The following is a 21,529-nucleotide window of genomic DNA, read 5'->3' as shown; positions in this document are numbered from 1 at the left end:
TCAAATGTGGGTCAAACCAATAATTAATCTGTCTATGTGTTGCTATACACAAGAGTTGCATTTTTATCTCTGTCTCACCTCTATTATAAATTATGTCTCACTTCTGTATAGGTAGATATATTAAATCACTTGCTTTTTATGACATTGAAATATTCTAAATTAATGCATTGAGGGGGCCTGCACAGCCTTTTGTAATGAACTGGATAGGAGTAACGCCTAGTGAATGGGAAATTATAATTGGTTTAGCGTATGTTCAGTTTCCTCATAATCTTCTGACATTTAAGCAGGTTACAACATACTATAAGCTCAAAAATATAATTTACAATGATATTTCATAATTGGGCTGGATAACCACAGTTTCCTCTTGTTTTTGAACATTTAGGTCTTCAAATACAGATGAATTAGAACAAGGCATTCTTAAGACCTACAGCTTGGTGCCCTTACAGAGGCTGTACTAGTCTGCCTATCTTTCATATGCAAGATCTTCATCAGATGAAACTAACAAGCACCACCAACCCCATGATAAAGTGACTGTGCATTGTGCTGATTTCACTTATTTGTTAAGTACAGACCTACTGTTTGTGAGAAGTGCTCTTGAACATCATTTGCAGGTAAGCAATACTGGTTTATTTTTTCTCTCATATATGTTGATATGCAGAGACATAGTCCTGCAAATCAGAGAAGCACTGCTTATCTAGCAAACTCTTTTGGATGGATTTCTGCTTGCTCATGGGACCTCAACAGCAGTCCTTTGATGACATATTACACACCGCACCCCAATTTTGCTGTGCCACACACAAGGCTTCTGGATTTGCTTGAAGTAGAGAAGTTAAAAATCTTTGGTAGTTGTTGTACTTCTTAGATGGTGGCTTGAATTTGTTAATATATGCTTTAACCTGGGAAAGAATGAATCAGGCAGTCAAACTGAACTTGTTTCATTTTTGCTTTTATTTAAAGTAAGGTGGAGGAAACTTTATCTAGCCTGAGAAAGAATTTAATTGTTCTTGGTTGAACTTTTTCTTCTTAAACCATAATTATATATCACTTCTAAACAAAAGGTTGTAAACTGGCTGGCAGTAGGGAACATATCAACCCACCCCTCCTAATTAAAAACAACAGTAGAGCACACTTAGAATCAGCAACCCCAAACCAGTCTCATCCTTGATTCTACTTGGAAACTGAAGGGCTAACTACTAGGGCTTCAGTGTTACTTGATTAAATGGTGTCGCTTCATTAAAATTTTGGGCCTGTTTAATTCGGCATTGCCCCAAAGTCATCCAACCTTCCATTTTAAACCCCTGTGGATATCCTTTCCCTGACCAGGCCTCCTTCCACCAGAAAATGGAAAGTCAATCAGAGCAGGTTGGTTCTCTGAAGGACTCAATTTTAATGATTTAAATCACAGTTTAAATCACTAGTGAGGAATATTCTATTAATCATCATTTAGTAGAAGTATGTTATTGTTTAATATAACCTTAATACATATTCAGAGATGTAGATTTAATCAGAAGGTAGGTACACACTAAGCAATTATTCTGAATTGTTTTCAGATTAATTTTCATCAAAAAATGGGATGATAATTTGGTCATTTTAGTACTAAAGTAGATTGAACTTGTGAAGTTGTTCAGGAGATGAACAAGCTTCAGCTGTTCAATTCATTATGATATTTTTGTCATGATGTGCCAGAATAACCACACCCAAACAGCCCTTTAAATTGTACTAATAATATTGTTTATTCTTCTGGTTAGTTTTCCTTGTTGTTTTCTCCTTCCAGTCACTGAATTAAGGCTATACAGTGGAAAGTCTTAGTCCAGATAGTTTTTAAAAAAATATCTATGCTACTTGTGGGCCTACTAAGATTTTTAAGACAGTCACTAGTGCACGCTAATCTAGTGTAATTGACAGCTGTCCTGTGTACCATTTCAGCAAACAAAGGAATGTGCACCTTAAAGGGGGAGACCATGCTTGACTTCCTATCAGAATTAAGTAGCAGCAGAATGCAGATCAAATATTGACGATGATAAAGAAAAAATGTGACTTGGAAATGTTGAAGAAAGTTATTTCTTCCTCACTCATCTGTTTTTAAAGAAATGGTGAAAGGAGATAAAAGTAATTAACATAATCATTTAGTTTTCTTTGTGATGAGTTTGACTTTTTGCACCTACTTCAAGCCTGATAGGAATATTCTGTTTTCCTGGGTTAGATGTGTGTGCTGCACATTGCTATATATAGATTGGGCAAGCAATTTAAACTCCCCAGGATTGCAGTGTTAGTTTTTAGTCCTTGTAGTTACAGAGAAAGGTCTGAAAAATATGTGAACTTTGCCTGATCAGATGCTGACCAGACTCCATGTGGGGTGTTCCAGGCAAGAGGAAAAAAAGCAAATTCTGGTAAAATAGTTATATAATGTTAAGTAATAGTTATAATAACCAGAGGGAGACAGTTCTGGGAGAGGAAGAGCCAAGCTGCAGTTTGTCGCTGCTGAGCCTATGAAAAATGGAAATGGACTGCCTTCAAGTCTATCCCGACTTATGGCGACGCTATGAATAGGGTTTTCATGGTAAGCAGAATTCAGAGATGGTTTTAACATTGCCTTCCTCTGAGGATGAGAGGTAGTGACTGGCCCAAGGTCACCCAGTGCGCTTCATGGCTGTATGGGGTTCGAACCCTGGTATCCCAGGGCATAGTTCAACACTCTAACCACTACGCCACACTGGCTATGAAGCCTGTGAAGTAGGCCTTATTATTGTCTTGCCTCTCCCTCTGATTTAGCCAGGTGGAATAGCTTTCAATAGAGACATTTCTCAGAGAGAGAGATCTAGGTATCTTCCTAGCAGCCACTGCCCAAATAGGGAAGTAAGACACTAAGGATGGAAAGAGGGTCTTTGTGAGGAATTTGGTTTAATTTAGTAGTTAAGAGGTATAAACCAAAGGCAGGACTGAAGAAACAAACCAGGGGTCAGAACCAAAGAACAAGACTAGAAACACAAGACACACCAGAGCTCAGGTAGACGTTGTTGCTCGAACAAGCCACCACTGAGAAAAACAGCCCTCTTTTACTCCTTATTGCCCAAGTCATAATGGAGATCAGCCCCCCTGTAGGGGTAGGAGCCTTAGAAGAAAAGCCCCCATTTGTGACTTTTCCCTAAAGCTCCTAATGGGATTTGGGGGGAGGGATCTCCATTCCGATCTCTATGGGGGAAAGAGTAAACAGATAAGCTTTCCTTTACTGTGTGCAGCCTTAGCAAACAGAATTGAGTCCTCCTACCCCTGTAATGAGTTAAGGAAAAACAAACTACATAATTTTCTGCTATGAATTTAAGGATACATCTACTCTGGCCCTTACAAAATCGGCCCTTGGAGGAAAATATGCACCTGAACAAGCAAGGAAATCACTGCTATCTTCAAGAAGATTTTATCAAACTAGCCTTGGCCAAGGCAATACTTCCATTGATTCTGGAAGCCCTGTCTCAGGGATGAAGAACCTTTGGCCCTCAAGATATTGCTGAACTACAACTCCCATAATCCCTAGCTATTAGGCATGCTTACTGGGGCTGATGGGAGTTATAGTTCTGTCACATTTAGAGGTCCCAAGGTTCCCTTCACCTGCCCTATCTAGTTTGACTTGTAGGGATGCAAACCCAGCTATCTGCGATGGCTATATTCAAGATAGAGATTTTTACACATGCTAATTCACCACAGTACACCAACTATCAAAATATAACAAGACTGAGGGCTATTTACATCACAGATTCCTCCACCCAAAGTGTTATAGCTCCTATTGCCCCTACTGGGAATGACTACCAGCCACTAAAGTGTCCCTTCCCTAAAACTAGAGGTACCCCAACAGGCAGCTCCTAGACAGTTTGCCTCCAAAGCAAGTATATTCCTTTTGATAATGCATATTGTCTTAACATTTATTAGACAAGGTCATGGTTTAATATCAGTATCAGATTGTAGAATAATTGAAAAAGGTTTTGCTGCAGTTTAAATCTTATGGGTTGAACACTTCTACTGTATATATGTGATTATTCTCTCTGCAGAAGGTAGCAGTGAACATAGCTAATTTTCTGCCCTTCTTGCTACGGGCTTACATATGTGTCAAAAAGAGGATACAAAAACTCAGTAAGTCATATAGGGCAGATGTAGTAGCATTACCTTAAGCGGCAGGGCATTGGCATGTCTGCCAAGTAATTTCAAAGACAGCTAATGATGTACTGTTACTTATATGCTAACATGTCCAGTCTAGTTCTGGGGAGCTTGAAAATTGCACAGAATTTTGTACAAGATTGGATAAGGGAAAGACTTGAGTCTAGGGTCATCCCACTTTTGGAACAGTATGTGATATTGCCATCTCTGTCATCATGCTGTCAAAATAAAACACAATAGATTTAGACGCTTAGCATGAAAGACAGATGAAATACTTCTGATCAGTTATTGTCAGTTCAGATTCCAACAGTATACAGTGTCTTGCAAAAGTACTCAGTACTTCTGACCAATGCTGACCAACGCTCTCATATTACTGAATTACAAATGGTACGTTGTAATTTCATTCTGTATGATATTTTATTTTGAAACACTGAAACTCAAAATCAATTATTGTAAGGTGACATTGATTTATGTTGGGAAATGTTTGTAACCACAGAGGTCCTTCCTGTCTCATTTTATTAAACATCTATGTGAAACCACTGGGTGAAGTTTCAAAAATTTTGCATGATGTTGCCAGTATGCAGATAACACTCAGCTCTGTCTCTCATTTTCATCTTATTCCAGGAAAACTTTGGATGTTTGAATCAGAGCCTGAAACTAGTGAAGAAATAGATTTTCTAGCCTTTGTTTTCCTCTGGTGCTGTTGAATTAAAGTTTAATTTTTGACAAAGCTTTTGACAAAGTGCCTGAGGATATTCTGATTAGCAAGCCAGCTAAATGTGGGCTGGATAGAACAACTATCAGGTGGATCCACAGTTGGCTATAAAATCATACTCAGAGTGCTTATCAATGGTTCTCAAAATGAGGAGAAGTAACGAGCAGGGTATTGCAGGGCTCAATCCTGAACCCAGTGCTCTTCAACATTTCTATCATGACTTGGATGAGGAGGTGCAGGGAATGGTTTTCAAATTTGCAGATGACACAAAACTGGGAAGGATAGCTAATAACCTGGAAGACAGAAACAACATTCAAAGTTATCTTTGTAGGCTGGAGCATGAGGCTGAAAACAACAGAATGAAATTTAAGGGGGTAAGTGCAAAGTTCAACACCAAGGAAAAAGAAACTAAATGCACCGTTATAAGATAGAGGATACTTGGCTCAGCAATACTACATGTGAGAGGGATCTTGGAATTGTTGTTGATCACAAGATCAATATGAGCCAACAGTGCAATGTAGCTGCAAAAAAGGTGAATGCTGTTTTAGGCTGCATTAACAGAAGTACAGTTCCAAATTGTGTAAAGTACTGGTTCCCCTCTATTCAACACTGTTAGGCCTCATCTTGAGTAGTGCGTCCAGTTCTGGACACCACACATTAAGAAGGAAGCAGACAAACGAACAAATTCAGAGGAGGGCAAGTGACAGGAAGCCAGATTTTGGCTGAACATCAGGAAGAACTTCCTAACTCTTAGAGCAGTACAACAATGGAATCAATTGCCTAGGGAGGTGGTGGGTTCTTCAACATGGGAGGCATTCAAAAGGCAGCTGGACAACCACCTGTTGGGTATTCTTTAAGTTGGAGTCCTGCATTGCGCAGGAGGTTGGACTCGATGGCCTTAAAGGCTCCTTCCAATTCTGTGATTCTATGAATTTAATTGTTGTTTTTAATATTATTTTATTAGCTGATTGTAAGCTGTTCTGGTGACCCCATTTGGGTGGAAGATGTAAAATATAAGGTTTTTTATAAATAAAAAAAAAATTAACCACGTAAACATGAAGTGTAAAATGTCTAGGAGTAGTTATTTGCATCCCTATATGCTGTGCTGTAAGGACCAGGTGTAAATTGTTGCCTGTTATCAGGACATATATTTAATACTCCTGTGCTTCTTTAAAAAATGCAATTTTGTACCATAAGGGTATTGGCTTGAGGGCTTTGGGCCACACAGAGTTATAGATATGCAATCAGATACCGCAAAAACACCTGTTGCATTCACATTTCAGGTTTCTGTCAAATATAATTGCAAAGTGGAAATTCAGATCTGATTGATGCTCAGAAGTATGAAGAGACACAAATCCCACAGTTCTGTTTCTTATCAGGTGCTTCACACAGTAAACAAATACTGACTAATGGCAGAGCTTCTGCACAGATAAGTTTGCAATGATGGAAAGAACTGGCTGTTTCTCATCTCCAATTTAGCAGCTAGATTTAAAGAAATTGAAGAATACACTCTCTTGTGAAAATGGCAGTATAAGTCAAAAGAGACTTGTGCAGAGGGTGCTGGGCAGGTATCTGCCATTAGTATTGAGTCTAGAGTGTAAGAATTTTAGCTTTCTGTTGGTGAGACTTCAGTGGTTCCTGTTAACGCTGCTGTTTCTAAGTGAGTCTGGATTATTTCAAATATAAGGATTGGCTTTACACAAATGTAACTAACCTAGGCTGTTGATGCTGTGCTATTCATCATTTTTGCAGTCATCTTGCACAGCCTCTTCTACTGATAGCTACAAAGGTGCTTTGGAGGGGTTTGTTGCTCCTTTTGTAGAAGTGTCTACATTTTGTCCAGGGAATGTGTGGGAGTGCCAGAGGGGACAGAGTATTGTGCTAACTGGCCAGAGTAAGGCAACTAAAGCATGGAGGTCCTTCTAAAATTGACACCTCTTTTGTGAAAATATTGAGTCCTCTGCACTGAGTTTTCCCGAACTCCATCTTTCCCGATAAATAGCATAAAGTATATTTTCCCCTGAATTTCCTCTATATATGCAGACAAATATTTAGTGTTAATGATCTGTGCCAGGGATAGCCAATGTAGTACTCTCCGCATGTTGTAGGACTATACCTTCCAGCAAGCATGGTAATGCATGGGATGATGGGAGTTGTCATCCAGTGGCATCTAGGAGGCACCACATTGGCTGCCCCTGATACATGGTGCAAAGGGCTTCCATATACTCCTGCTTTTGGTCTGTAACGTCCTAGCCAAACTCTGAGCCAGTAGTGTTAAGGCAAGCCTAGAGGGGATTAGCCTTCAGCAATAAGCATCTACCTGTGGAAGCAGGTAGGAGGTTTTAGGTAGCTAAATTGGGATGAGGCTTATGTAGTAGAATCTAATGAATTGTGTTTGGTGTGAATGCTAAGTGTGTTTTTTCTTCAGTATGGTAAAAGTGTTCAACCAATTTAGCTTCCATAAAACTAAATTTCACTTTGTTGTTAAACTGGTGAGAGAGTGGGTAATCATGCTTGCTAGACAAGCTTCACAAAGTGGATAGAAGCCAGCCCGGCATGAATTGGACTGGTCACTGTGTCAACTAACATACAGAATTAACAACAGTTGGCAACATGTATTTGCTTTGATATATCAGTGCATTTTTGTGGAATTATATGCTGCCAAAAATAGGAGGTGGGGAAGTCCTGCAGGTTGCTTGCTTAACAGTATTAATAAAGGCTGTAACCCTCCTGATCAGGTAGATAGATAGCTTGTTAGACTAATATAGCTTAATTTATTATCCCTGCCATCCTCCAAACTTGTATTGGAGATGTATATATTATTTATTGCAAAGTAGGCACTTTACAGAAATTATAGAAAGGGAAGTCCCAGTCCACAGGCTTACAGTCTAAGAAATATGATATATAAGGAAAGGAACTAGTAAATGGAAAGAGTTCTTACACTGTTTTTATGATTTCCCTCCAAATCCTGCAGGGTTCTTTTGAGGATTTTTTTTTTTGTCCTACTCTGTTGTCACACTTGTGTGCTGCTCACTGAAATGCAGCTGGAGCTCTTAATAAATGTAGACAGTCCTTCACATCAGTGCCATCGTTGTCTGTCTCTGGACTGGTTCAGCCCATATCTGCCTATGGAAGCAGGAGTGCTGCCAGGCTTGAGTGGCCCCCATCACCTGGGTTGTTCACACTCTTCTCTCCCCCCCCCTTGTTCTCCTTCCATCCTGCTGCCTGATAAATAGAGGAGGGAGGGAATCATTGCCTTCCTATCACCTGGTAAGCAAGGGGAGGGCATAAATTGGGTCCCTTCGGGGAATGGGAAAGAAAGAGGAACACATTTGTCATTCCTTCCCGCATGCAGGAAAGAACAAGCAGATCCTGTTGCTTTCTTCAAATTTTTGTACTGAGATTCTTGGGCTCCATCATGCCCAGCATCCCCTATAAAAAGTTTTAAAGAAACTTTAAAAGCAGCAGGGACCAGTTCCTTCCCACCCACACCTCCTGGTTTCTCTTCCCCCATCCTCCCACTTGCCAAGTGGTGCGACAGCAGTCACTGCAACATCTTCCTCTTTTTGTGCTTTAACTGTGTGGCTGTGCTATGGAGCAGAGCTCCAGACAACTGCACACACCATCTTTGCTTCTCAGAGCCCCATGTGGGCTCAGAGGCACAGCGCTCTGCAAAAGAAATATGGTGGGTGCAACATGCTTGTTCTATTTTTCAAAAAACAAACAAAAAGGAAAAACATTGTGATCAAGGGGACCTGAACCTGCACCCATAATCTAGCCTGAGCAATGCCACTGCACAGAGGCAGTCACTATGAACCCCACATAGGCATTTGTGGGGGCCAAGCAATCAGATTTGGCTGGCAGCTGTTCATGTATGGTGGCAAAAAAGCTGGCACCAAAGGCACAGGGATTGCTGCTGGCTATATCTGTGATTGCCTGAAGCAGTAGTTATGTTCATCCATATGGATGACAGTGAAAAATGCTCATTTGGACAGAAAATACATTGTTTGGAGTGGTCTGGAAACCTAAAACAGATACTTGGATTGTAATCATTAGCCTGACTTTGAAAAGCTGCACAAATATTTACAAACCCCACTATTAAACTCAGGAGAGAGATGAAGAGAGAAGAGCACTCTTTGACACTCCCCCCTCCACTGTGTCACATAGAAACTTTCTGCAAGGGATCTCCACCTTGGAGGTGAGCAGGCTATTTCTTATCTTTATGCAGTGGCACTTGAAGTATCCTACGTAGGGCATATTGCGGGGAAAACATATTGTTTGTCATAAGTTGTGCGGTTTGCTATGGGAATTTTAGTAATTGTGGTGTTTGTGAGGACACTTGATCTAGATGGTGTTCAAGGTGAATGAGAGAAAGCCACCATCTTACTGCCAATCTTTGGTTTTGAATAGATGTAGCATACTGATACCTTTTGAGGTTTTTAAAACTTTATTTTTCATTTTTCAAATACAACAATAAGAATCAGAAGAGTTTATACAATCCAGTAAGTAAGATGTACGTAACCCTTTGTTTCATATTTCTTAAATATGTACAAAGAAAAAATAAAACAGAGCAGAATGAATAGTGTAGGTTCCATTGTCACCCCACTAAGTCTCTGCATGAGATCCCCAGCATGGCAGGATACCTTTTGAGTTGAGCCTGACAGTGAATCATAGCAGACAGTATAAGAGCTAAGAGGATAATGAACCAAAATGCTATTCGTTTTTTTACTGGTGAACATTTTTGCAAGATAGTGAACACAAAGATCTTCTTGAGGATCACAGCTACGTAGCCACAAAAGTGTTTCTCATATTCTCAGAAGAAAGTGTCTTGATTCTATTGGAGTTGCAGTGGAATTCCAAATGTTGTAACATAATGTTGTACAATTTTCCCTGTTTCCTCTGCAACACAGACTGTGCTTTATCCTACCCTTGCTTTAGGTCCACACAGATTGGACATTTGGGGCCACAGGGCCTACGAATCATCCTCAAAGTGGGATGGTGGAGAAAGAAAAGGCATATGAAAATACTGGCCCTCAGTACTGTGAAAAGGTGCATGGAAGGGCTAAGATCAGACACCTACTGTGCCACCAATAAAACATTTCAGCAGCTTACTAGTTTGAAAAGGGTGGGATACACCTCTTGGCTTTACCAAAATTAATTGTGAGAAAAACCAGCATATGCTTTGTGCGTTTTGAGTTTCTCCAAGCATCTGAAATCTGCCCTCTTTAAATAAACCTGTTAAATTGTTCCATCCAACTTTGCAAACCAGCAGCATTTATATATCATGTGAACCAACATTGAACTTGTTCAGGTGTATCATAGCAATTACCTTGTTGGCTTCAGCTAAAACAAATTCAGCTAGAAAAATGTGAACTGGAACTGAATAACAAAAAATGTTACACTTCTTTCAGTTTGGTTGCGTTCAGAATGTCCTTTCAGACTGATTGAGTAATCCTGCTTCAGGCAACCACTTGCACCTTTTCATGACTCAAGTGAAAGATTTAATCGTTTTGTCTAGTTTTTCCTTATTGTATCTAGAGGGTTCCACCTCCCCCTATCTCTTAATCATTTTGGTTTCGTTATCATCATTAGAAATGAACGCTGTCACTAATTCTTCCTTTTTGCTGAGACAGGATCTGATCTGGTATCAGTGCAGATTCTGGGGATTAGGTAACTCATCACCTCATTAGATGCAGGTTTGACATAATTCATGAGCACTGACCTATCTGTCATTAGGCTCGGAAATATTGTAAATATTGTAAATTGAGGCATTTTAATTCCTGTTAATTCTAAATTATTATATTTTGATTTTAGACTGTACAGTTTTGTGTTATTTTTATTGTATTTTTAATGTTCACCGCCCAGAGAGCTGTTGCTAGTCGGGCGGTATATAAGCTTAATTAAATAAATAAATAAATAAATCAGGAACTATTGTAAATCAGGAACAAGCAAAGCGTGTTCCTGATGTTGTGGTTTTCTGTCAGTGCACCACTGGAAACTGTATTCTTACTGAGAGCAAATGTCTTGGGCAGTTTAACAGGTTTACTGGAGTGATATTCTAGAATACTAGCAAATTATTAGATTGTGCCTTTTCTCGTTTAGAATTCAGGCCACAGCTCCTGCAGGGAATGTTATTGGCAACAGGACCATTAAATGTTGATGACTGAAATAAATAAATCCACAATATAGAAAAATAGAAGTATCCTGCATTAACAACCCAACTTACTAATTACATTAACAAATCCAAAAATCTGTTGGATGAAAGGAATTTTTAAAATACCAAGCAGCGTATCTTTTGAGCTGCTAAATTTTGAGTGTCAACTGTGAGGTTCTCATTGTTCTGTTGGCCCTGTTCTCCCATGGGCAGAATGATTATCAAGAATAATACTTGATAATGATTCCTTCTGTAATGAGGTGGTTTTGGCTCTTCTGACACCTATATGTTTATGTTCCTTGCTTAAGTAACCCTTTGAGTTAAGGCACTGTGAGAATAATCTCCTCCCTGGGCGAATCCTCCTCATCCCCATGTCCATATTCACTTCTCAGTTCACTTCTGCTCTACTCAAGTAGTCAGCCTGGCTGTTTGTTTGACATACTCCTGTTCTTTCCACAACCTGAGTTCTTGCCAATTTATGCATTGTCTGATTCTCTTGTTAGTTTGTATCTCTATAATCTTTCTTTCCCACCCAGCCCCCGGCTCTGAAATTCTGTTTAATGGATCAGCCCTTCTTGTCTGAGGCAAATCTCAGGTGTATTTCAATGGCTTTGAGGTCCTTGGAGCAAGTCAGCCTACTGCCACAATTCACTTTCCTCTTGGTTTGTCACTCATTCATTGTTGAAAATCATTCTATTGTAACTGAGCTATGGATTCTTTTTCACTTCACAGAAGGAAATCAGTACTGACGCATTTCATTTTCATAATAAAAGCACCAAAGTTTCATTTTCCATGTTTTATAATTATTGACAGCAAAAGTTAACCTGCGCAGAAAAAAATAAAAGAAAGATTTTTCAACTACAGAAAGGCCTTGCATGCAGAAGATCTCAAGCTCAATTCCTGGCATCTATAGGTAGGGCTAGGAGAGAATGCTGCCTGAAACCTTGGACAGTCACTGCCAGTCAGTGTAGACAATACTGAGCTAGATGGACCAATGGTCTGACTCAATATAAGACAGCTTCCTATGCTGTAGCTCCTGTGAAAAGACTTCCACCTCTTCAATTAAGTAATCCTTGTTAGAAAACCTAACATCTGAAATGTCTCTGCAGTAAAGTTATTAGGCCGCTAAGTTTGAACTCATATAGAAAATAATTGTACCATATCTGATCTGTACATTGATCTGGGGCAACATCAGTAGTAACAAGTTGGAATGTTGCTGTAAATCCTTTCTTTTTCAAAAGAGTGGGCAGAGTGCGGGCACACTCAGAATTGTAGTTCTTAATGGAATCAGAAAGACAAAGAATCCAGTTAATATTTTCCCAAACAAAATTAGGATGATCACTAATAGGTTTGGCAAATCATGTGTGTTGGTAACTCCGTAGACCTGGTTCTTGAACAGGTAATTTGATATGTTTCAAAATAAGAATTGTTATAGAATAAGAAGATATTTCCAGTGAAACTTCTTGATTCATTGTTGATTGACAGGTGGAATGTGACAGAAGATGCCATCTGTAGCTTGGCATGGGGGGTTAAATGGGTTTTATGGGATGGTATCTATCCAGAGATGTTTTGTGTTGTCCTACTGCCCTTATTATGATAAAAGTATTGACAGAGTCTGTGGTAACCTCATATCATTAGTATGGCACAATACATTCCAAGTTAAGCACATTTAAATCCTTTTGATTTTGGTGGGAGAGTTAAGCATACATTCTCTGGTTAATTTAAAGGGGAATTAGAAGTGCTTAAGCCTTGGTTGGATTGTTTCCAGTGTTTACTTCAGCCAGTATAATTGTTTTCATATAAGGTGTGGACTTACTGTAATGTTAAACACATATTTAGGAGATCTGTAACATGCAATACCACAAACAGCTTCAGGAGCTCCAAGGCAATAGGACTGGGAATACCAGGAGCCTGCCATTGGTTCACATTAGAAATGTAAGCTGAAGGACAAGCCAATTCACAGGTCTTGAATGTTGATGAAATAGTTACCTAGCTGGATCAGGCCAAGTGTCCTGTTCTGGTCCTGCAAAAAAGCCCACAGGGCAAGGCAAGCCAGTGGTCACAGCACCAAAGAGAACGCCTAGTGAGCATCTAGCACTGACAAGGGTTGGAAGTGAACTGAGGCCTTTTGAGTCTCTAGTTCCAGTCGACCTCTCTTCTTGCTTTTGGAGACCTAGAATCTTGTAAAGGGCCAACTCTCTGGCCTGAAAACAGACACGTCTGCATTTCTTGGCCTCATGCCTGGTGCACTCCTTGCACCATTGTACTGGCAGGGTAGTGTGGGAGGTGCTTGTTTCCTCAGAGGAAGGTGTCCATGAAGGACCTGGCTGTAGTTTCTCGGGCCTTGGTGCTGGGGCATTTTGTTCAGTGGCTCCTGCCAGCTGGCATCTGCTTCAGTGATCCTCTCATCACCAGCATCAGACTCAGAGGCAGTAACCTGGTATGGCTCCTTTGCCTATTATATTGGTCTTTGCTGGACTCCAGGGTCATGATACCAAGATCCATCTGTTCCAGCACTTTCCTTCCAACAGTGGCCAACTATATACCTTTGGGAAGTTCACAAGAAGGCAGCAATGCTCCCTTGTTGTTTGTCCCCTGCACGTGGTATTTATTGGTATACTGTCTCTGGGAATGGAGGTTGTATTTGTATTTTAATGTAAACAGCATGTACCTGTTTAACACCCTTTGATAGACCTGTCTTCCATGAATTTTCCAACACTTTAGATGTTTTAAATGTTACTCTACCGATCAGACAGGTGCCTGTTTGTTTGTTTGTTTGTTTATTATTTGATTTATATCCCGGCCTTCCCAGTAGGAGTCCATGTGTCATACACATATGTATAATCTTATTATGGAAAATGCCAGACACACGATTTTTACTCTGTCCTATGGTTATGAACATTTAGCATTTTCCAGACATATTTCTGACACCATGTGAGCTTGTGATTTCTTTTCAGATATGCTGATATTCTCAAGTTTGCAATGAAAGTATGAAAACCTTTTAAAAACCTTAACAAGTTACCGGGTCCAGATGGCATCTACCCAAGGGTGCTTAAAGAACTCATATGTGAAAATGGTGATCTTCTAACAAAATATTTAACTTGTCCTTAAGGTTAGCCTCTATACCTGAAGTCTGGAAAGTGATCAATGTAACACCAATTTTTAAAAAAGGATTGGGGGGGGGGTCCTGGAAATTACAGGCCAGTTAGCGTAATGTCTGTTTCAGGAAAACATTGTTAGAGATAGAATTGTCAACAGATCTTGCTGAACATCAGCTGGCATGGCTTTCGTGTAGTAAGTCCTGTCTCACTAACATGTTAAGAGTTCTTTGAGAGTGCCACCAAGCATATGGATAAGGGTGGTCCTGTAGACTTTGTGAACGTAGACTTTGAATAAGGTTTTGATAAAGGCCCTCACCGAAACTCCTAAGTAAACTTAGCAGTCATAGGATAAGAAGACAGGTCCACTTGTGGATCGGTAACTGGTTCAAGAACTGGAAGCAGAAAGTAGAAATACATTAACAGCTCTCACAGTGGAGGGATGTAAGAAGTGACTCCCCCCCCCCCAAAAAGGATCAGTATTGGGATCTGTGTTTTTAACTTGTACATAAATCACTTGGAGCTGGGGGTGAGTAGGAAGGTGACCAAGTTTGCTGTTAACAAATTGTTCAGGGTGGTAAGAACAAAAAGGGACTTTAAAGAGCTCCAAAAGGCTGTGTCCAGACTCAGTGAATTGGCGTTAAAATGGGAAATGATTCAAGTGTAAGCAAGTGCAAAGTGATGTACATTGGGGCAAAACACCACTAACTTTACATATACTCTCATGGGGCCTAAACTGGAAGGAGATCTTGGAATTGTGGTGGAGAGCTAGATGAATATGCCAACTCAGTGTATGGCAGCCATGAAAAAGATGGATTATGCATGATGTGGAGAAAGTGGATTTGTTGTTGTTATGTGCCTTCAAGTCGATTGTGACTTCTGGCAACCCTATGAATCAGTGACCTCCAAGAGCATCTGTCATGAACCACTCTGTTCAGATCTTGTAAGTTCAGGTCTGTGGGTTCCTTTATGGAATCAATTCATCTCTTGTTTGGCCTTCCTCTTTTTCTACTTCTGTTTTTCCCAGCGTTATTATCTTTTGTAGTGAATCATGTCTTCTCATGATGTGTCCAAAGTAGGATAACCTCAGTTTCATCATTTTAGCTTCTAGTGACAGTTCTGGTTTAATTTGTTCTAACACCCAATTATTGGTCTTTTTCGTAGTCCATGGTATGCGCAAAGCTCTCCTCCAACACCACATTTCAAATGAGTTGATTTTTCTCTTATCCGCTTTTTTCACTGTCCAACTTTCACATCCATACATAGAGATTGGGAATACCATGGTCTGAATGATCCTGACTTTAGTGTTCAGTGCATTTGCATTTGAGAACCTTTTCTAGTTCTCTCAAAGCTGTCCTCTCCAGTCCTAGCCTTCTTCTGATTTCTTGACTATTGTCTCCATTTTGGTTAATGACTGTGCCAAGGTATTGATAATCCTTGACAAGTTCAATGTCCTCATTGTCAGCTTTAAAGTTACATAAATCTTCTGTTGTCATTACTTTAGCCTTTTTGACGTTCAACTGCAGTCTTGCTTTTGTACTTTCCTCTTTAACTTTCATCAGCATTCATTTCAAATCATTACTGGTTTCTGCTAGTAACATGGTATCGTCTGCATATCTTAAATTATTGATATTTCTCCCTCCAATTTTCACACCTCCTTCATCTTGGTCCAATCCCACTTTCCGTATGATATGTTCTGCGTATAGATTAAATAAATAGGGTGATAAAATACACCCCTGTCTCACACCCTTTCTGATGGGGAAACCAATCCGTTTCTCTATATTCTGTCCTTACAGTAGCCTCTTGTCCAGAGTATAGGTTGTGCATCAGGACAATCAGATGCTGTGGCACCTCCATTTCTTTTAAAGCATTCCATAGTTTTTCATGATCTACACAGTCAGAGGCTCTGCTGTAATCTATAAAGCACAGAGTGATTTTCTTCTGAAATTCCTTGGTCCGTTCCATTATCCAACGTATGTTTGCGATATGATCTCTGGTGCCTCTTCCCTTTCTAAATCCAGCTTGGATGTCTGGCATTTCTCACTCCATATATGGTAAGAGCCTTTGTTGTAGAATCTTGAACATTACTTTACTTGCATGGGATATTAAGGCAATAGTTTGATAAATACTGCATTCAATATTTTTATCTTTCTCTCATACTACCAGGACTGAGGGCCATCCAGTGAAGTTGAATGTGAGAAGATTCAGGACAGATAGAAGGAAGTACTTCTTCACATAGTGCACTGTTAAACTATGAGATTGTCTACCACAAGATGTAGTAAGGGTCACCAACTTGGAGGGCCTTAAAGCGGGTTTAGATAAATTCAGGGAAGATAAGGCTATTAATGCCCAGTAGTTATGATGGTCACATACTACCTCCAGTATTGGAGTCAGTATGCCTCTGAATGTCAGTTGCTGAGTTTCACAAGTGGGCGCTGTTGCATTCTCGTGGGCTTCCTGTAAGCATTTTGTCAGCGACTGTGAGAATAGGATGCTGGTCTAAATGGACCTTTGATCTAATTCAGCAAGACTCTGCTTATGTTCTTAAGTAAACAGACTGCTTTTTAAAGGTACCTCAAACCAGATCCCCAAAGCCTCACATTATCTTTTTTTGATATAAATCAATTTTCAGTAAGAATATATTCTAAGATTAATTTTGCCTGCCTTATTTTTAACCATTTTTCCTGTTTCGCCACCATCCATGTTTTTTGAAATAATCATAATTCATTTAAACATTTGCTACCTCAATCTTCACTTTTGTGGATTCTCAGAATGACTTATAACAACATGCATAACAATAAAATAAAAGACAATGAATTAAAAACACAGCAATAACCAACAAGAGCAGAGTTAAAATTAACAGATTTAAGATGCCTAGGTAAATAAAAAGGTTTTCACTTGGCAGAAAAAGAGCTTGATGTCAGGTAAACCTTCCTAAAGAAAGCATTCCAGAGTGGCAGCACCACCACTGTCTCTAGTCATCCACTGAGAAAACTCCTAGAAGGGCCTCTGAGACCAATCTCAATACGCTATGGAAGAAGGCAGCCCTTAAGGTAAACAGGTCCTCAGATGTTTAAGGCTTTAAAGACTAAATCACAACTTTGAATTGCTCCTGAGGGTGAACCAGAAACTAATACAGTTGTGTTAAAATTTGCATAATATCTTCCATCTGACCTATCCCAGTCAGTAATGTGACCACTGTATTTCAAATCAGCTGTAATTTCCGAGCCCCGTGTACAAGGCATTATACTTATCCAATCAGGAGGTGAACAGGAAATGAATAATTGTGGCCTAGCTATCCCTTGTCTAGGAAGGGCCATAACTAGCACACCAGAAACAGCTGGTAGAAGGTACTTCATGCTGCAGAAGCTACTTGGGACACCAAAGACAAGATTGCAAACCCTTCTTTAACAATTATTTTTAAGTGAGAGTACAACCCTGTCCAGAATGGGCTGAAACCTTCTTCCCAGGGCAGCAGAACTACTCACCAACATTTCCTCCATCTTGTCTGGATTGAGCTGGTAGGAACTAATATAAGGAAGAAGCAGAAGCAGAGGGAGGTGTGTGTATATATGTGTTTGTGTGTGTATTTGAGAGAGAGAACCTTCTCATGCTCAAATCATCCTGTTTCTTATATGGAATTTTAATAAAACATATTTTCTGTTCTCGATGGTGCTTATAAATCACAATCTCAAGACTTCACTAAATGTTCCCATTTTGCTCTGCTTTGTTATGTATTCTTACTTTTAGATAGTGGCTGTTGGTTAACCACAAAAGCATTTCAAGTTGTGTGAATGTGTGCCAGTTGCTGTACTGCACTCTTTTTAGTTTGCTGATTTGTTTGTTTTTACAAGCAATGTGTCTAACAACACAGTTAATGTTTCAACATTGAAACTATCATTTCCCATTTTAATATACCCCTCTACTCCCCACTCTGCTCTGTTTATTTTTCTGTAAAAATAATGGAGAACCACTTCTGCATAATTTCTTCAGGAGCAGAACTATAATTAGTTTTTAAAAGCAAAACCTATCTGGATTATACAGTGCCTTGCAAAGGTTCTCAGACCCCAACCAATGCTCTCTTATTACTGAATTACAAATGGTACATTGTAATTTCATTCTGTATGTTACCTCATTTTGAAACACTGAAACTCAACATCAGCTATTGTAAGGTGATATGGTTTTATGTTGGGAAATGTTTGTAAGAAACAAAAAAACTGAAACATGTTGCTTGTGTAAGTATTCAAACCCCACACATTAATATTTGGTAGAGCCACCTTTCCCAGCCATAACAGCTTCAAGTCTTTTGGAGTAGGTATGTACCAGCTTTGCACACAGTGTCAGAGGAATTTTGGCCCATTCTTCTTGGCAGATTCACTCCAGGTCGTTCAGGTTGGTTGGACTTCGCTTGTGGACTGCGATTTTCAAAGAGCCCTACAGATTCTCAATGGGATTGAGATTAGGACTTTGACTGAGCCACTGCAGAACATTCGTCTTTTTGTTCTTGAGCCACTCCAATGTTGTGTTGGCCTTGTGCTTGGGATCATTGTCCTGCTGAAAAGTGAATTTCCTCCCAAACTTCTTTTTTTAGTGGACTGAAGCAGGTTCTCCTGCAGTATTTCCCTGTATTTTGCTCCATCCATTCTTCCTTCAATTTTAACAAGATGCCCAGTCCCTGCTGGTGAGAAGCATCCCCACAGCATGATGCTGCCACCACCATACTTCAGTGTAGGGATGGTGTTTCTTGAGGCATGGGCAGTGTTAGGTTTGTGCCACACATAGAGCATTGAGTTTTGGCCAAAAAGCTCTATCTTGGTCTCATATGACCACAGACCTTTTTCCACATCTCAGCTGGGGCACTCTCATGCTTTCTGGCAAACTCCAGATGTGCTTTCAGATGGTACTTTTTGAGTAACAGCTTCTTTCTTGCCACCCTCCCATACAGGCCAGTGTTATGCAGAGCTCTTGATATGGTTGACGGGTGCACCATTACTCCACTCCCAGCCACTGAACTCTGTAGCTCCATCAAAGTGATTGTTGGCCTCTCTGTGGCTTCTCTCACAAGTCTCCTTGTTCGAGTGCTGAGTTTTGAGGGGCGGCCTTTTCTTGGCATTGCCTGGGTGATGTGATGCAGCTTCCACTTCCTGTTCATTGATCCAACTGTGCTCACTGGGATATCCAAATGCTTGGATATTATTTGGTACCCTTTCCCTAATCTGTGCATTTGTATTACATTATCTCTCACTTCTGTAGAATGCTCTTTGGTCTTCATTTTCCTTCAGAACCACAGCCTGACCAATGATCCTTCAACAGTGGGGTTTTTATCCTGACAATGTGGCAGCAACATTAATGGTTCACAGGTGGAGGCCAATGGTAAGATCACTGTGTCGTCGATAAGGCAATTTCTTTCATCTGTGCAAACTGGGAGCTTCCGCAGCACAGGGGTTGAATACTTATGCAAGCAACATGTTTCAGTTTTTTATGTTTCTTACAAACATTTCCCAACATAAAACCAATGTCACCTTACAATGAATGATTTTGAGTTTCATTGTTTCAAAATAAAATATCATACAGAATGAGATTACAATGTACCATTTGTAATTCAGTAATATGAGAGCATTGGTCAGGCATCTGATTACTTTTGCAAGGCACTGTATGCTTATTTTTCTTTTGATCAGGCGCTACAGGTAATTTATCTCTCAGCAAAAGTATTTACTTGATTTCAGAGTCTCTCTCAACTGAACTGGATATTGATTGCAGATACAGTTGTGCCAAAGGGATTTATTTTCCCCTGGTGAATAAAATCTGCTAGGGTACCTTCTAACTTTGTCATTTTCATGTCTTTGAGCAATTGTGAGCGTGTGACAGCTTGAAAAAGGCAAATACTCCTGGCAACTTATCAGCGCATAACAAAGTGTTGGGTGCTGCTGTCCGTGTGGCCTCCATTAGCCCCCACCTTTTCTTCCCTCTCCCTCCCTTCCTCCTTACCTTATTACGTGGCTTTTTGAGTTGTCATTCTCCTTGGCAGTAGGTTATAGCTTTCCTATTCCTTACTTGTCTTGCCATGGAAACAAAAGGTAAAGTCAGAGTTGTTGCCTTTTCTTAACCCCAACTAGCGCAGCACCACAACGTGCGCTTCTGGAAGGGATGAGGTAGAATTTGCTCCGTCTGTTCTGTGTGCGAATCAGCAGAATGCTTGTTTAGTTGCTGCCAGATTCCTTTGGTTCCTCAGCAAATGAAGTACAAAACCTTGTTGTGGTCAGATGTTTAGTGCGTGTAAAAGGATTTGGTGAGGACTGGAATGGATCTGTGAATCCTTTCCCAGAGGAGAAATTTGAGTCTGCTTGGTGTCGTCATGCTTAGTACAGAATTGTACTGTGATCAACTTCTCTCTGGATAGTACCACTTCTCCCATTGTTTCTTGAATTTCAGTGAGTAATGTGAAGGCTTTTCAAAATTGTTCAGGACAAAGGAAGGGATCCTTCCCTGTATGCCCTCTAAATCTAGATAGCTCTTGCTGTTTTTACTTAGGGGTGTAAGGTGGTTGCGTGCACATGCTGGTTGCAGTCTTTATTTCAAAGAGATGGCAAGTGAGTAAAGGGTGGGATACCTCTATATACAATTTTAGGATCTGTGTTTCACAGACTCTGCTATTGACAACTTTAGAGTAAAGAAAAAAGCAGCATGAAATGATGCTTAATGTTCAACAGCATCTGTGCAATCCAGCTGATCTTTCAGGAAGGAAAGAGAGGGGCCATCTCACTTGAAGGACTGGTCATGTTGAGCTAGAAAGTGCTTCTTTTACTTTCCCTTTGGACCTATGTAGTTCATTTTAGTGGTCAGGAACAAATGTTGGAATCTGCATACTGGGCAAGAGAGAGAGAAAATACTTCAGTTTCCAACTTGCAATGTAAGGTGTTTGTGGTATTTTACATTTAATTGTCACTTTCTGGCTGTTTGGTAGAAGAAAACTGCTTTTTCCCCACTTCAGATCCGTTCTGTGGATTTCAGATATGTCTTTTACTAAATTCAGTGGTCATTAAGAGTTTTTTAGTTCATTCTTTTCTTCTTGGCTACTCTCTGAAAAGGTTTAATTCTTGTTGCTTTTGATTTTCTAGCAATTTTAGTAAAAACGTTATATGCCACCTCTCTCTTTAAAAATACTTTGCCTTTTTGTTGAAAAATATGGTGGTTTACAGTAGCAATTAAAACAATAAAAGATAGCATGCATCTGCTTTATATATTATCTAATGTAATTATACATACATACATAAGTACACACAGAGAGAGTTACACCCACTGGATTGTCTCTGGTTCACACATTTTCTACCTCATGAGACCCTCTTTCAGCCTTGACTATAACATTGCTTGTAGATATTAATTAATTAATTGTAAGCATTGGAGAATTTAAAA

General features: G+C 39.8%; 1 protein-coding gene across 4 annotated transcripts in view; it reads left to right on the top strand.

The window, feature by feature from the left end:
- NDST2 (N-deacetylase and N-sulfotransferase 2) overlaps window positions 1-21,529 on the top strand; it is a 196,154-nt gene that overhangs the window by 109,894 nt on the left and 64,731 nt on the right. For 3 of the 4 annotated variants that reach the window (XM_061634799.1, XM_061634801.1, XM_061634803.1), the window contains one exon: window positions 383-611. The gene's annotated coding sequence lies outside the window, so the exon portion shown is untranslated. Of the gene's footprint in view, window positions 1-382; window positions 612-8,973; window positions 9,063-21,529 lie in introns of those variants that run through there. The other variant, XM_061634802.1, reaches the window with a different exon arrangement.

This window comes from Rhineura floridana, chromosome 7 (assembly GCF_030035675.1).
Source record: "Rhineura floridana isolate rRhiFlo1 chromosome 7, rRhiFlo1.hap2, whole genome shotgun sequence".
In the NCBI taxonomy this organism is placed as follows: Eukaryota; Metazoa; Chordata; class Lepidosauria; order Squamata; family Rhineuridae; genus Rhineura; species Rhineura floridana.
The sequence above is the reverse complement of the archived record's forward strand: the minus strand, read 5'-3'. Positions and strand labels throughout refer to the sequence as shown.